This window comes from Octopus sinensis, linkage group LG7, assembly GCF_006345805.1.
Source record: "Octopus sinensis linkage group LG7, ASM634580v1, whole genome shotgun sequence".
Classification (NCBI taxonomy): Eukaryota; Metazoa; Mollusca; class Cephalopoda; order Octopoda; family Octopodidae; genus Octopus; species Octopus sinensis.
In genome coordinates, this window is record NC_043003.1 from 21,039,587 (window position 1) to 21,056,634 (window position 17,048).

At 38.9% G+C, this 17,048-nt stretch overlaps 1 protein-coding gene and 1 long non-coding RNA gene across 4 annotated transcripts in view; both read right to left on the reverse strand.

Annotated features, from left to right (window-relative positions):
* LOC115214225 (fatty-acid amide hydrolase 1-like) overlaps nucleotides 1-17,048 on the reverse strand; it is a 260,401-nt gene that overhangs the window by 200,055 nt on the left and 43,298 nt on the right. The gene's annotated exons all lie outside the window — the stretch shown is intronic.
* On the reverse strand, nucleotides 7,949-15,769 carry LOC118764188. The gene is made up of 2 exons (XR_004999974.1): nucleotides 15,634-15,769; nucleotides 7,949-8,205 (listed from the first exon to the last, which is right to left on the reverse strand). It is a non-coding gene; the product is annotated as an uncharacterized LOC118764188 (long non-coding RNA).

Consider the following 17,048-nt stretch of genomic DNA (forward strand, 5'->3'; position numbering starts at 1 on the left):
CAATTTGTCCAAGGCAGTGCCCCAGCATGACCGCAGTCTAATAACTGAAACAAATGGAAAAAGAAAATAGTTACAGGGAAAGGTATACTCTAAAGATAAGATTAATAACCTGGGAAATTACATAATCTTAATTCATTCTTATGTATTCGCAGTCACATTAAATTAATATTTAGTTATTTTCTATAAGTAGATAAGTAAAGTTATATGTCTTATTCAGCTCAGACATACACCAGCCGTCCAAGAATTTGGACCTGGAGATCTCCATTTTCAGCGACTTCGAGGGCCACCTCCCAGTGGTGTCAGGCATCAACAAAGTGCCCTCGACTACAACAAGACGACCAAAGTTTTTTTTTTCCTTCCAAGGTCTGGGGTCTCCCGTCCCTAAGCCCTAGACCATCATCTAATCACCCTTACCCATCTTGTTGCTTAACAACAACGACGACATACACCAAGGTTTAAATTTATGCCATTGTGAACTGGAGTTCAATGAAATCATCTTAAACTTTACTCACATGAATTCTTCCACAGCTTTTATAAACATTCTAAATATATGTCTTGTTTCTTTGCAGTCAATTCCAGGCAGCGTTGGTCTTCCAGTCAACGTCCAAATTATGGTTCCTACATATAAGGATGAGCTGCATTACGCATCATGAAAGAACTGGATAGTGAACTGAAGAAGAAAAGTGGATAGTGTGTGTAACCACTTTATTTCATCTTGCCCCGGTGATACATATTGACCATTACTGCATGGATTCCACTTGAGAATAAAATTGATTCAATACTACAGAATATTTATTATTATTACTACTATTATTATTATTATTATTATTATTGAGTGAGAGAGCAGTTCATGCCATCAAAGTGACACTGGGGTAAAATATACGACGCCCAATATACCCATCATGACTACCCGTCTGATAAAGGTACACCAGGCACATGCATCACAACCGTATGTGCGCGACATGGTGATCTCATATCAAGATAAACAGCACATGACCTTGCAGGTGGGGCCCAGTTAGAATTTTCTTCAGGTTGAGTAGCCCATCCCGCTCAAACGGTCCCTAAATAAGGGTTGTTTAAGGATGTTGAAAGAACCACCCATGTTTCCACAGGTGAATTATTCAAACCCCAAAGAATCCCTCTCAATACATGGCTATGATGCTCCCCCACTACTTCTGCTCGTGATCAGAGATGCACATATCGTCAGCCACTAAGGGACATGCTCAACTGGTTAAGGTCAAACAACTGACAAGCAAATCTGTGGTATTGAGCAGAATATTTGCTGTAGCCCATCTTTTATACCAAGACAAAACAATGTACATGATAACACTTCCAATCAGTTAAGATCAGAAGCCATGAGAGCCACTGCCTGGTACTGCATCAGGGCATTTATTATTATTGTTATTATTATTATTATTATTATTATTATTATTATAGACGTTGCACAGTATACAATATCGTGAGGTTGTTGATTGAAAATATTGTGTCTACATGGGGTTTGTACTGTTTGTCAAGTCACAACAAGGACCTCAGACAGACAGTACTTTAGGCAATATGTGTGCAGTTCCAACTAACACTGACTTCTACAATACATCTAGATTATAGAGTATTTCTAAGGTTTTTCAGAGGTTTTTTCAGATTGGGTGGTATTGAATCCAATGCTCCGATGACAATAGGCATAAACTTTCTGTTTGACTCTCGCAGCTGCCACATCTTAAGGATCTCAGCTCTCAGTTCTCCATATTTATCAACCTTTTCTCTTTCATGATATGTTGATCTCCTGGCACTGCCACATCGATTATTAGGCATTCTTGTTTGTCCCTCCTAAAGGTTACCATATCCAGCCTTCAGTGCTCTAACTCCTTGTCTGTCTGGAAGAAAACTCACTCCTTATTTTGCTGGGTATGATGGAAAGTGTCAGCTGTCCACAGCCAGAAGACAAAAGGTGACACTTGTTTATTGGCCATGATTCAAGAACCCTGCATAGAATTCTTGCAGTTCCAAGCAATGCTGATTTTTGTAGGTGTTCTACCTTCACTCTTGCACCAACTTTTTCAGCCACGTTGGTAGTTGAGTGCTGATAATTCCAAGTACACCAATTACTATTGGTAACACATCTACTCATTTCATTGACCACAACCTTCATATTCCCTGCTTCAAATCGTCATAGTTGTTTATTCATTCTTCTTCTTTCACTTTGATCCTGTAGTCACCAGGGCATGCTATATCAATTATCATACATGTTCTTTCTTACTTATTCACTCCAATAATGTCCAGTTTCCAATATCTGGTCGGGTGAACACACTGGATCATTGCATCCCACAGGATTTTTCAATTCTCATTTTCGGTGACTCCTTCTGGAGTTTGTTCATACGTCCTTGCTCTTTGTAGGTCATGATTTTCCAATGGATCATTCATGCCACATAGGCATGGTATCTTTTGTATTTGTGTTGTGCCAATTTCAGGTATTTGCTAACGATGTGCCATACCATTTCACTCCTCTCACCACACATTCTGCATTTGTCACTATTTGTAGTGTGTTGTCTATTCTGCATTTCATATAGTTGGTCCTTAATGCTGGTTTCTGAGCTGCACATAAGAGTGTTTCAGTCTCTCTCTCTTCAGGTCACTCCTCCTCATCCATAGCCACCGGTCCTTTCTATCTATCTTGGTGTTCACATCTCTTGCAAACAGACTGTACACTTTTTTTTACCTTCCATGCTTTTTTCATTTTTCTTTTTGTTCATTTCTTGCTTAAATTTTTCTTTCATTACACAATTTTGGGTTTTGATTACACCGGCCTTCTTCATGTGTTTCAACAATGGCTCCATGGCATTTTTTATATACCACTCGAAGCTGTTTTCCTCTGCTTCAATACAGTCCAAGAAACTAATCAAACCCCTCCCACCCTTTCTTCTGAACAAGTACAGTCTATTGGTGTTATTCTTAGGGTGAAAGGCTCCATGTACTGTCAATATTTTTATAGTCTTGGTATCCATTTTCTTCATTTCTCTCTTTTGCCATTTTATAACTCCTGCTCCATACCAAAGTGATACTATCGCCCACATATTAGCTGCTTGGATTTTATTCCATCCGGTCAATTTTAAGTACAACACCAACCTCAGTCTCCAGAAATACTCCATCCTCAGTTGCTCTTTCATTTCCTTTTCCAGTGACTCCTTCCGGAGTTTGTTCATACCACATCCTTGCCTCTCCAAAAGTTTCAGGCCTTGTGCCTATTGTAGAGAGAATCATTTACTTAATTCAGAAATTTTGAAAACAATTTAATTTAAATTAGTTTTTAAAAAAATGCCAGTCTCAGGTGAGTTATATAAAAAAAGGTTAATCCATTCACCAGATTTAACACTTGCACCTGACATTCGGATTCCTGTTGTAGGGATTACTTATTTGTAACTATTCAGGTCTCCAATTTAAAGATATCAGGATATTACCCTATCCCTACAAATACCACAAGTTTCAGATACCCAACAGAAAGACAGTGAGCTGGCAGAAACATCAATGCGACGGGCGAAATGCTTAGCGATATTTCGTCTGCCGTTGTGTTCTGAGTTCAAATTCTGCCAAGGTCGACTTTGCCTTTCATCCTTTCAGGGTCGATAAATTAAGTACCAGTTACACATTGGGGTTGATGTAATCAACTTAATCCATTTGTCTGTCCTTGTTTTCCCCTCTCTGTTAAGCTCCTTGTGGGCAGTAAAGAAATAAGAAAGGTGATAGTCATTGCTCTTCCTCCTTTGAATACTGATAAAAAAAAAACCTTCATCATTGTTTTAATATTCATTTTCATGCAGGTATGAGCAGTCGTATTTATGTCAACAATCTTGATTCTGGGGCACCTCATATAAAGCACTCAATATTTTTTGTGAGTTGGCAGAATCATTAGCATGCTGGGCAAAATGAATAGCAGCTTTTCATGTCTTTACATTCTGAGTTCGAATTTCACCAAGGTTGACTTTGCCTTTCTTCCTTTTAGGGCCAATGAAATAAGAACCAGTTGACCAATAGGATCAATGTGATTGACTTACTCCCCTGAAACTGCTGGCCATGTACCAAAATTTGAAACTAATATTTTGCGATCTGAACTTCCTCAACCTCTATCTTCCAGAGACATCTTCCGGTGTCAGCATCTGGAACATTTTGCGCACAACACTTATTAAAAAAAAAGTACTCTTTTTAATCAATGTTGTTAATACCAGACAATATGCATGTATAGATTAATTATACAGTATGATATAAAGCATATAATGTAATATATAGTGGTTGCTAATACTTAGGTCAGCTCTGAAAAATATTTCAGCTGTGACCATCCCTTCTTATTTTTAAGTACAAATGTTTTTAATTGTTGAGTCTGGAGGAAGGAACATGCCCACCCATGACCTTTGCAGACCCTCCAAGAGCACTGTATCTCCACCAATATCTGCAAAGATATTAAAGTTTAATGTTAGAGAGAGGTTTGGCTGCTGTTTCTCTCAGTTACATTGACTGCATAGATGCTCCTTCGGTTGTTCAATATGATATTATCTATGAGGTATATGTAACCTCATTCTTGCTGTAACAACTGTTCTGCAATAAAATCCCAAAGCACGACCAACAATTTAAAGAACTTTGATTTCATATCTTCTTAGGTTCTTCTATGCCCCAGTATTTTTGAATAACAATGATTTGAGGGTATACATTTATTTAACAGTCTGTTATATACATGTACACAATGTGGTGTTGCTCTCACAAAAATTGAGATTAATTATAGATAACACAACAAATCATAAAATATAATATCTATTAATGACAGAGGCAGTATTGATAGCAAAAGGTAATAGTTATCCCCACTTACACGTGGATGTTCAGTTAGAACAAGCCATACTGCAGTAGATACATCATCATCATCGTTTAACATCCGTTTTTCATGCTAGCATGGGTTGGATGGTTCGACAGGGATCTGGGAAGCCAGGAGGCTACACCAGGCTCCAGTCTGATCTGGCAGTGTTTCTACAGCTGGATGCCCTTCCTAACACCAACCACTCTGTGAGTGTAGTGGGTGCTTTTGACATTCCACTGGCACAGGGGCCAGGGAGGTTGGCAACAGTCATGATCGGTTGGTGCTTTTTACATGCTACTGGCACAGAAGCCAGTCAAGGTGGCGCTAGCATCAGCTACATTCAGATGGTGCTTTTTATGTGCCACCAGCACGGGTATCACAACTACAATTTCCATTTGATTTTCATTTTGATGTTGATGTATTTGACTCAATAGGTCTCCTCAAGCACAGCAGGTCGCCCTACAATCCAAGGTACTTTTGAATGGGCTGGGGCTGGTTATGCGAAACTGGTGTAGGATACAGCCGTGAACTCACTTTATTTACTGGGTCTTTGCAGTCACAGTATATCTCCAGAGGTCTCGGTCTTTTGTCATTGCTTCTGTGAGGCCCAACATTCAAAGGCCATGGTTGACCACCTCATCCCATGTCTTTCTGAGTCTACCTCTACTCCGGATTCCTTCAACTGTTTGGGAGTGGCCCTTCTTCACACATCTCTCCTCATGCATCCATAGTACAAGACCATACCAGTGTAAACATCTCTCTTGAATACCACATCCTATGCTTCTTATGTCCAACATTTCTCTCAGGGCGCTTACACTCTGTCGTGCATGCACACTGACATTAAACATCCAGCGGATCATGCTAGCTTCATTTCTTTTGAGTCTACACATGTCCTACACAGTCAAGCCCATTTTTCACTGCCGTAAAGCATGGTAGTTTGCACACATGCATCGTACAATCTACTTTTCACTCTGAGCAAGAGGCCCTTTGTTGCCAGTAGGGGTAGAAGCTTTCTATACTTTGCCCAGGCTATTCTTATTCTAGTGGTAACACTCTCTGAGCATCCACCCCCACTACTAACTTGGTCACCTAGGTAGCGGAAGCTATCAACTTCTTCTAGTTTCTCCCCCTGAAGTGTTATGGAATCTGTTTTCTGAGTATCTGTGGTGTCTATTGCCCCTGTGTATCTGCCACACACAAAAGCTATCTTCTCGGTTAATCTTCCTTTGATGTTGCTGTACCTAGTATACGTCCATAGCTTACACTTGGTACATCTTATGGAGCTTCTACCTACACCTTTTCGAGCAGGGCCACCTACCTGAGGGGGTGCGTGATGTGTTTGCCTTCCTACTTTCTAGAACTTTGGTCTTTGCTACATTGACTCTAAGGCTTTTTGATTCTAAACCTTGCTTCCACACCCAAAATTTCTTTTCTAGTTCTGGTAGTGATTCTGCTATGAGGGCCTGGTCATCAGCATAGAGGAGCTCCCAGGAGCAACCCATCTTGAATTCCTCTGTTATTGCCTGGAGGACTATGATGAATAAAAGGGGGCTGAGGACTGAACCTTGGTGGACCCCTACTTCTACCCAGTATTCTTCACTATACTCATTGCCAATCTTAACCTTACTAACAGCCTCACTGTATAGGGCCTGTATAGCCCTTATTAACCATTCGTCAATCCCCAGTTTCCACATCGCCCATCAGATAAGGGATCAGAAGACCCTGTCAAAGGCTTTGTCCAAGTCCACAAATGTTGAGTATAGGGGTTTATCTTTAGCAAGGTATTTCTCCTGCAGTTGTCGAACCAGGAATATGGAATATGTCAAACCAAGAATATTTGTGATACCATTAATTAAACTGTTGTTGATATTTAAGATAGATCTCATACTTAACATTCTTTTCTCACATGGGGATAATTTGCTTGTACTATTTTCAAGTACAATTTGTGAATTTTTATAATATTGCTAGCTAAATGATACAGCTGACTTCATTCTTGTGATGGAGACCCTCCTTAAGAATCACACACAACTCTATGCAAATGCTACTTTCATATCTCAAATTTGGTTTTTGTTTTATAAATTGCTAACATTACACTAACTCTGCTTACAGTAGCATTTTATTTTCAGACAACATTTCAGATGAAATGATGTAATGATATCCAGAATGAACTGTAATGAATATCAATAAGCTAAATACTAAAATAAATTCTTACTCCTATTTATTAATATAATTATTATATTTTTTCATATTCTCAACATCTTTCTCTGAGTTCCTACTGCACCACCAGATGCACTTGTGTCTTACTGAAGTGCATACAACATTGTCTTTTGAGGTTTTAGAATTGAGACTTATTGGCCTCATCATTATTTAACGTCCACTTTCTATCCTGGCATGGATGGAACTGTTTAAGAGGGAACCAGAGACCTGTGTTGAGCTACAGTGTCACTCTTAGCATGGTTTCTACTTAACGGGTTTGTTAGGTTCCTTCAGATGTTACTTGAGTTGTTCATCTGCTTGTTGTGTAGAGTATATGGTTTGGGTGTTGTGTGGTGATTGTATCACATATTTGTATTGTGTGAGTTGTGTTAGGTACTCTGGGTGTTGTGTGGTGCCTGTATTACATATTTGTGGCATGTGAGTTGCAATGTGCTTTGGGTGTTGTGTGGTGACTGTATTACATATTTACTTTGTGTGTTTTGTTATGTACTTTGGGTGTTGTGTGGTGACTGTATCACATATTTGTGGTGTGTGAGTTGTGTGATGTGTTTTAATGTCAGGTGTTGATTATGTAAAATATGTGACAGTGTAGGGTGTGTTATATTATTGGGAGGTGCATGTGTAGAATATGAAATGAATGGGGTGTAGGTGGTAGAGTGTGGGGTAGGCTATAATACTGATATTATAATAATCAGTATTGTATTACTAAGGATCGTTTTATTGGATTTTCTTGCAATATGTTAGAGGCCATCGATATTTTAATTCCTGTAAAGTTTCATGACAATAAATTTAGGTCCATATGTGGAGAAATAGTGATTTTAAAGTTCTACATTGCAAATATGAACAAGACATAATAAAGGACAGATGCTAACCATCTTAAACAAGCAATAGGAGTTAAATGCCATTATTCTTTATAAAGAAAACCAAGGTCCTGCAACACAATATCAACCTTCTTCTAAAGTGGAATCAATGTGATACCAGTCATCATACATCACTGGAATTTGATGAAGTAAGGGTGCTTATACACGCTAGTTGGTTTTCTTCTTCAGTTCACTATCCAGTTCTTTCATGATACGTAATGCAAGCTCGTCCTTATATGTAGGAACAATAATTTGGATGTTGACTGGAAGACCAACGCTGCCTGGAATTGACTGCAAAGAAACAAGATATATATTTAGAATGTTTATAAATGTTGTGGAAGTATTCATGTGAGTAAAGTTTAAGATGACTTCATTAAACTGCAGTTCACAGTGGCATAAATTTAAACCTTGGTGTATGTCGTTGTTGTTGTTAAGCAACAAGATGGGCAGGGTGATTAGGTGATGGTCTAGGGCTTAGGGACGGGAGACCCCAGACCTTGGAAGGAAAAAAAAAACTTTGGTCGTCTTGTTGTAGTCGAGGGCACTTTGTTGATGCCTGACACTACTGGGAGGTGGCCCTCAAAGTCGCTGAAAATGGAGATCTCCAGGTCCAAATTCTTGGACAGCTGGTGTATGTCTGAGCTGAGTAAGACATATAAATTTACTTCTCTTCTTATAGAAAATAAATAAATATTAATTTAATGTGATTGTGTGAATACATAAGATGAATTAAGATTATGTAATTTCCCAGGTTATTAATCTTATCTTTAGAGTATAACTTTTCCTGTTATTTTATTCTTTTTCCACTTGTTTCAGTCATTAGACTGTGGTCATGCTGGGGCACTGCATTGAGAGGTTTTAGTTGAACAAATCAATTGTAGTATTTATTTTCCTTTTAAGCATGGGACTTATTTTATCCATCTCTTGAACTGAACTGCTAAATAACAGGGATGTAAATGCACTAAGAACAATTATCAAGCAGTGGTGATGGACAAACAGACAAACACACACACACACATATATATGGGTTTTGGGGCCTGAAGGAACACTGTAAAGCTAAGCATTTTATGGACATGAAACCCAGGGTAATCCCATGGTGTGGCCATAACTATATTAATTTTTCAATCTAGCTATCTATCTATCAATCTATCTATATATATATCTATCTATATCTATCTAACTATCCATCTGTATGTATACATATGCATACATATATCATCATCATCATCATCGTTTAGCGTCCGCTTTCCATGCTAATATATATATATATATACATAAATATATATTTATATATATATACAAATATTATATATATATATATATATATATATTTATATACATATGCATATATATATATACATACATATATATTTATATATGTATATACATAGTCCCATCTCGTCCCAAGGTAACGTGGTGGTGGAACAATGTTGTAGACAGGACTATTAGAGAAAAGAGACAGGCTTGGAAAGACTGGAAGAACGGTGGTAGCAGGGAATTGTATCAGACTGCCAAAAGGGAAGCTAGGAGACAGGTCTATCTAGCCAGAGGGGAAGCAGATAAGAAAAAATTTGCCAATGTTCTGCGCCGTGAGGACCAAAGACTGGAGGTGTTTCGTGTTGCAAGACAGTGTGTGAGAGAGAATTGTGATGTGGTAGGAGAGAAATGTGTTCGCAAGGATGACGGCTCACTTGCGCTAAATGAGGATGCAAAGAGAGAGGTTTGGAGATGCCACTATGAAAGGTTGCTGAATAAAGAAAATGAATGGGATAAAGAGAGTCTGCCGAATGTCAACCCAACAGAGGGACCAGCTATCCAAGTTGACAGTTCCTTGGTAGTTAAGGCAATTAGAAGCATGAAGACAGGGAAAGCCCCAGGCCCATCAGGAATCACTGCAGAGATGCTCAAAATATCTGGTAGTGTCGGCTATAGCCTAGTCACCTGTATAGTTAATCAGGTGATACACGAAGGAGTCATACCCAACGACTGGTGTAGCAGCATAATAGTCAACTGCTACAAAGGTAAAGGTGATGCCCTAGATACAAATAATTACAGAGGTATCAAGCTGTTGGATCAGGTAATGAAGGTTATGGAGAGGGTCATAGCCCAACTAATTAGAGAGAGTTAGTTTAGATGAGATGCAGTTTGGGTTCGTGCCAGGGAAAAGTACCACTGATGCTATATTCCTGGTAAGGCAGCTGCAGAAGAAATACCTGGCCAAAGACAAGCCCCTGTACCTGGCTTTTGTTGACATGGAGAAAGCCTTCGACAGGGTCCCCCGATCCCTTATCTGGTGGTCAATGAGGAAACTAGGGATAGATGAATGGTTAGTGAGAGCTGTGCAAGCCATGTACAGGGACACTGCTAGTAAGGTGAGGGTTGGCATCGAGTACAGTGAAGAATTCCGGGTAGAGGTAGGGGTCCACCAAGGCTCAGTCCTCAGCCCCCTCCTATTTATCATAGTCCTCCAGGCAATAACGGAGGAATTCAAGACAGGATGCCCCTGGGAGCTCCTCTATGCTGATGACCTTGCTCTAATTGCTGAGTCACTATCAGAACTGGAGGAGAAGTTTCAGGTGTGGAAGCAAGGATTAGAATCGAAGGGCCTTAGAGTCAATCTAGCTAAAACCAAAGTCCTAATAAGTAGGAAGGTAGACAAATCACAAACGCCTTCAGGTAGATGGCCCTGCTCGATCTGTACAAAAGGTGTAGGTAGAAACTCTATAAGATGCACCAAGTGTAAGCTATGGACACATAAGAGGTGCAGCAATGTCAAAGGAAGGCTAACTAGGAATATAGTTTTTGTATGTGGCAGATGCTCAGGAGCAATAAACACTGAAAATGCTCTGAGACCAACTTCTGCCACATTCCAGGGAGAAAAACTAGAAATAGTTGATAGTTTCCGTTACCTAGGTGACCAAGTCAGTAGTGGGGGCGGGTATGCTGAAAGTGTAACTGCTAGAGTAAGAATAGCTTGGGCAAAGTTCAGGGAGCTCTTACCTCTGCTAGTGACAAAAGGCCTCTCGCTCAGAGTAAAAGGCAGACTGTATGATGCGTGCGTACGAACAGCCATGCTACATGGCAGTGAAACATGGGCCGTGACTGCTGAGGATATGCGTAAGCTCGCAAGAAATGAAGCCAGTATGCTCCGATGGATGTGCAATGTCAGTGTTCATACTTGACAGAGTGTAAGTACCTTGAGAGAAAAGCTGGACCTAAGAAGCATCAGCTGTGATGTGCAAGAGAGACGTTTGCACTGGTATGGTCATGTGGCGAGAATGGATGAAGATAGTTGTGTGAAAAAGTGCCACACCCTAGCGGTTGAGAGAACTTGTGGAAGAGGCAGACCCAAGAAAACCATCCAAACGTGGCCGTTGCCAGCACCGCCCCAACTGGCCTCGTGCTGGTGGCATGTAAAAAGCACCATCCGTTCGTGGCCATTGCCAGACTCGCCTGGCCCCCGTGCCGGTGGCACGTAAAAAGCACCATCCGATTGTGGCCGTTTACCAGACTTGTCTGGCACATAAAAAGCACCCACTACACTCACGGAGTGGTTGGCATTAGGAAGGGCATCCAGCCGTAGAAACATTGCCAGATCAGACTGGGCCTGGTGCAGCCTTCTGGCTTCCCAGACCCCAGTTGAACCGTCCAACCCATGCTAGCATGGAAAGCGGACGCTAAATGATGATGATGATGATGATGATATATATATATATATATATATATATATATATATATATAGTATAGGAAAGAATGGAGCTGAACGAAGATTTAACAAAATTCCTTTATTTTATATTCGACATAATAAGGATAAGAGCACTGACCTCGTCATTAACGGAGGGGGTCTCAACAATAATAGTAGCAGCGGTTTTAACAACAGTAGTTTTACGGACAATATCAATCACAGCATTCCCAGAAACAGGGAATATGCAGGTGATATTGCCTTAAATAGTAATGAAAATAGGGTGAATAGTATCGAATCCAGCGGTAGTTTTTACAACCATCATAGTAATAAGAACGCTGTATTAGTATCGGAAACTAATCCCAATAGATTAAGGTTCTTATCTAATAACTCCAAAATTAGAAACGCCATTTACCAGTGCAAAATTTATGCTGGATCCGATGTCTACCTCTATATTGGTGCTACCTCATCTAAATTAGCCACAAGAATATCAAATCATTTTTCCACGTTTAGGGATAAAAGGAAACAACACTCCACTGGGCTAAGCAAATTAGTCTGGCGTTTGAAGAACGCAAATTCAACTTTTAGGCTGGTATGGTCAATATTATCGGTGTCTTTACCGTTTGATAAGGGCAAAAAAATCTGTGCCCTGTGTAATTCCGAACTCTTTCATATTCTGTTTGCCCGAGGCCGACTAATAAACTTGATTGTTGAGAGTTCTTTCAGATGCCTACACTGGAAAAGGCATACCTTCCTCTCATACCAATGAGGTCTAATATAGATAACCCCTGGATTTCCTAAAAAATTTGAAAGGTGATATCTTATCCCTTTTAGTATAAAAGACTTTCTCATAGTTGCCAAGAACACTACCAATCACAACAGTAACCTTGTATCTTGTCATTGCTATTGTGGCCGCCCTCTCCCTATTAAGTTGACACATTCGAACACACAGACACAGTCTTTTTGGTTCTTGACCGTTAATTCTTGCTATCTCTCTCTCTATGCCTTCCACACACACTCAAAGACGCACACACACACATTAAGGCAATTTTACACACTCATACATTCGAGCACTCATTCATAAAATAAATCAAATATAAACACCAGTCATACAGAATACATTCACTCTCTTTAGTTTTCCTATACCTTCCTTCTCCTACCTTGATTCTGCCCTTGAACTATGTCAACGGACAATTTCTCCTGCTTTCATCCAATCTGGCATCACCCCCTATAAGTAGACATTATTTATCATTATTTTTATGGGCTCCTCGTGAGCAGTCGTCAAAAAGCTTGTTGTGCATTTTGTTGGAGAATTAAGTTCCTGGATTTTCCTGAAGAGAAAGCTGCATAATGGACTCCTTATTCACTCGGAATTAGGGACTTTGCAGACTTCGAAACATATATTGAAAATAAAATAAAGGAATTTTATTAAATCTTCGTTCAGCTCCATTCTTTCCTATACTTAATATATAAAACTTCAAATTTCCGCACTAAGGCACGGATTTTATGCCCTATGGTCATAACTTCAACCGTGCCTTTTCTGTTGTGAGTTTGCTACCCAGGTATCGGTTATCTTTCGAATTATCCGTAATAAGATAATTCATTTGTCTACTTATATATATATATATATATATATATGTATATATACATACATACATACATACATACATATTATTATTTTGTTTTATTTATTAGAGAATAAAAATTCCAGCATCACAGGGATTCAAATAAAATGAATTATTCTCAATGAGGAAATATATGTTACTTAGAGATAGCAGTCCCTATCATCACACCATCATCATCATCATCATCATCATCATTTAACGTCCGTTTTCCATGCTAGCATGGGTTGGACGGTTCAACTGGGGTCTGGGGAGCCCGAAGGCTGCACCAGGCCAGTCAGATCTGGCAGTGTTTCTACAGCTGGATGCCCTTCCTAACGCCAACCACTCCGAGAGTGTAGTGGGTGATTTTATGTGCCACCGACACAGGTGCCAGACGAGGCTGGCGAACGGCCACGCTCGGATGGTGTTTTTATGTGCCACCGACACAGGTGCCAGACGAGGCTGACGAACGGCCACGATCGGATGGTGTTTCTTACATGCCCACAGCACGGAGGCCAGTCGATGCGGTACTGGCTACAGCCACGTTCGGATGGTTTTCTTGTGTGCCACCAGCACTGGTACCACAAAGATACAAATTCCATTGATGATCATCTATTTTGATTTGATTTGATTTGATTTTCACTTGCCTCAACAGGTCTTCACAAGTGTCACAAGAAGGAAGGAAGGTATGCACAGGTGAACTGACAACGTCCCAGGTAGGGGCCACGGGTTATGGCCTGACTAGTCTTGCCGGGTCTTCGGATGATGTTTTTATGTGTCTCCGACACAGGTGCCAGATGGATGGTGTTTGTTACGTGCCCACAGCACGGAGGCCAGTCGATGCGGTACTGGCTACGGCCACGTTCAGATGGCTTTCTTGTGTGCCACCGGCACTGGTACCACAAAGATACAAATTCCATTGATGTTCATCTATTTTGATTTGATTTGATTTGATTTGATCACTTGTCTCAACAGGTCTTCACAAGTGTCACAAGAAGGAAGGTATGCACAGGTGGATAAAAGAATTTTATTTTAATACTTACTACTCATTTCTAAATCTCTGCTACACGTGTTTCTTGAGGTTCTTTTACCATTCCTTAAGCACGCAGTATTTTACAGGAACATTTCTTAAAGTGCAACCCCAATCGTCAGGCCTCTAAATACCTTTATCATAGTTTGATACCAAATACTATATTTTAATTTTAACAGATAAATATGCGTATGTGCAAATAAATTCACCAAACCTTACTGTGCAAGCCATAATTTAATTCAAATAAAGAAAATTTATAATAAAAATAAAAAAATAAAAGATTTTGTAAATTTTTTATTTTTTTATTTTTTTATTTTTATAATAAATTTTCTTTATTTGAATTAAATTATGGCTTGCACAGTAAGGTTTGGTGAATTTATTTGCACATACGCATACTTATCTGTTAAAATTAAAATATAGAATTTGGTATTGAACTATAATAAAGTTATTTAGAGGCCTGACAATTGGGGTTGCACTTTAAGAAATGTTCCTGTAAAACACTGCATGCTTAAGGAACGGTAAAAGAACCTCAAGAAACACATGTAGCAGAGATTTAGAAATGAGAAGTAAGTATTAAAATAAAATTCTTTTATATGGTGTGATGATAGGGACTGCTATCTCTAAATAACATATATATATATACATACATACATAGCTCCTACACGCAGTTTTTCTCTCCTTGTTTCTCTCCTTGTTTCTTTTCTGTGTATCTTTCTGTCGAAGAGCATAGGCTCGAAACGTAAAAGACTTGTCCTATTTCTATTCCTGAGCGCCATACTAATACATTTCTTTGTTTGTACTCCACCTGCCTTCGTCTTTTGTTTATTTTCGTAAACCTTCCCGTTATATATATATATATACTTTATTTAAAGCAGCAGAAAATTCAACAAAACCTGTTACTCTGAGTTTCCCGGGAAACTCAGAGTAACAGGTTTTGTTGAATTTTCTGCTGCTTTAAATAAACCATATTACTCTACCACTGGTATTTGAGTACTCTTTTTTCCACCTTGTTTCACATTTATGTGTTTACTCAAGTATATATATATATATATATATATATATATATATATATATATATACATATATATAATAAAAATTTCTATAAATACATTCCAAGATGTGTAAATTGCAATTATACCAGGATTTGATGTGAACAACAAAATGGTGAGCATGTACACGTACATACTGATGCAATTTTTTTCAAAGTTTCAAGTTTCATTTTATAAATGTATGTGATATGCGTAAAACCCATGCTAGCATGGAGAACGGACGTTAAACGATGATGATGATGATGATGATGATGATTAATGTGCTGTACCACTTGCTGGAAACCTATAACCAAAGATGTTATTGATCACAAACTAAAGGAAAGATTTAAAACAAAAATTAAAAAATAGGCCTACATTTTTCACTGAGTATTCCATCAATGATTTAGCTTTATAAGTCGCCTTTACATCTTCTTCTGTTACCTTGGTAACAGGCATAGACACACCAGGGTAGTTCAGTAGATTATAGGGCAGAGAATAGGTTGGAAATCCTGCAAAGAAAATTATCAGAAGTAAAATGATAGTAAAAGGATTGTTGTTGTTGTTTTAACTCCAAATCATCCCTTATTGAGAGAAATCCTATAATCAAATAATTCTAGCATGGCTGTCCTATCATTTTTACATCTACGACTCCATTATCTAGTTTGTCCTTGCATTTTCATGATGCAAGGGCATGATTTGAGGAAGAATTTACTGTAATTTCTAGAAGATCTAGCAATCATGTAGAAGTTCCCATATTCACTGATGTGTTAGAGAATTCTTTTCTTGTTGTTTGGCATCAAGTTAGTTATTTCTTTATTACCCACAAGGGGCTAAACATAGAGGGGACAAACAAAGACAGACACAGGGATTAAGTTGATTACATCGACCACAGTGCGTAACTGGTACTTAATTTATCGATCCCGAAAGGATGAAAGGCAAAGTTGACCTTGGCAGAATTTGAACTCAGAACATAGTGGCAGACAAAATACCGGTAAGCATTTCACCCGGTGTGCTAATGTTTCTGCCAGCTTGTCGCATCAAGTTAGTATTCATCAAGCAAACCAATAATCAAATAAATTCCAGTTATGACAATCTCCACTTTTGTACAGGAAATCCATTGGATAAACAACAGAAGATTGACTCTCCTGGGGTAAATGACAGATAAAGGTTTTGTGACTTCTTTGTTGGACAACCTGCACAAATGGTTCATTTGTAGTGATTAAATATTTCTGCTTTACATTAATTCACTCCTTCCATGAAATCAACGTTGCCTATACATATACATGGTGTGCTGCACATATTATGTGAAAGTGATCGCAAAGAATAGCAACATGAAATGGAATGTTTTTGCTCAGGAACACAGCACACCACCCGATCCAGGAATTGAAACCACATTCTGGCAACCATGAACGCAACACCTCAACTACTAGGCCACACATCTGTAAGTCAAACGACCATCCTATGACTTAGTGTTTGCATGATAACAACATTAAGGGTACAAGTATCTGTGGAACACTCAACCACAACCGAAAATAGACAGTTCCATTAATAAAATGACTAGAATACTTATGGTCAACACTGATCCACACTCCATTCACTTAATTTACTCATCCAAGACTTCAGAGATATTTCTTAAGATCTGATGTATTTTATACAAGTAAGATACTTAGCTTGACGAGTTAAAGTGAAATTGTGGTTGTGGCTAGTCTTAGTGACAGGTAAAAGGCAGCCATGTTGATGGCACATAAAAGGCATTGGTGCCATGATATGTAAAAGGCACTTGTACTCGT